We start from the raw sequence: 1080 nt of genomic DNA on the forward strand, positions 1-1080 counted from the left end.
AAAAACACCCTGCAGCTCTGTAAACTAGTGCATACTTGGTAACTCAATGAACAGTTCTTCATCCAATTGCATTTCAAAAGCAGAAAATACATCCATTAGTATTTTCAACATACAGCTGTAACGCTACAACTTTGAAATTAAATATTGTAAATTTACAGTTACTACATTTAAAAAGATATATTTAAATGAAAAAACAATAGTGAATGAAATAATGTTTAGAGTTTCAGTTCAAGGTACATTTATTAGCGATAGCGTTATGGCTATGAACTGTTCCCTCCCCCCAGACAAATAAGCATCAATATTCCTCTGTTATCCAGTGTTTCTCATTAACTCATTCAGTGCTCTGCACAAAGAAGAAAAATTTCATCCTGAAAATGCCTGTATTTATATTTGAATCCACCTTGGCCATAAAGCTGGAGGGACAGTCACTCCAAATATCTAATCAACCAAAGCACTTATGTCGGCTTCATTTATACTACAAATAAAATTATGCATTTCATGGAAACTTTGTTTTCATGTACAAAAGAAACACCACCACATATTTTGTCTCTATTTTCATGTAAACATAATGACTTAAGTTTCAGTGTAAGCACTAAAATATGTTTGGCATACATGTTAATATCTTAAGTAACTATGCATGCATGCAAAGCGCAAACCCTTTCTTTGCATTACAGTAAGGTTAAGACTTCTCTCTTTACACTGACAGAAAAATTACAGTTGTTCAATCATTTGAATGATTTTTTTAAAATTTTGCAATGAAAGTAGTGGGACAATGTCAGGTAAACTTTTTAATAACTATTACTGTGACAATGCAGTGTTATAGAAAGCCATAAATGAATTTCAAGAGCACTCACAGTCTTCACAAAGAGAAAAAAAAACAAAAACATTTTTCTTTCAGGAATTTGCCCATTCATAGCTTTTTATTCAGTTTTGACAATTCTGCTGATAGCCATATACCAGCATGTTGCTGCAATATCTTCACAGCTGATACGACTTAAAAGACATCTTGGAAATCTCTCTGCAGTGTTTTATTTGAATATTTTATAAATTATGACACTTCTTTTTAATATAATTTTATGA

The 1080-nt window shown here is 31.5% G+C and overlaps 1 protein-coding gene across 4 annotated transcripts in view; it reads right to left on the reverse strand.

The window, feature by feature from the left end:
- PPIP5K2 (diphosphoinositol pentakisphosphate kinase 2) overlaps positions 1 to 1080 on the reverse strand; it is a 90280-nt gene that overhangs the window by 4671 nt on the left and 84529 nt on the right. The gene's annotated exons all lie outside the window — the stretch shown is intronic.

This window comes from Meleagris gallopavo, chromosome Z, assembly GCF_000146605.3.
Source record: "Meleagris gallopavo isolate NT-WF06-2002-E0010 breed Aviagen turkey brand Nicholas breeding stock chromosome Z, Turkey_5.1, whole genome shotgun sequence".
Lineage (NCBI taxonomy): Eukaryota > Metazoa > Chordata > Aves > Galliformes > Phasianidae > Meleagris > Meleagris gallopavo.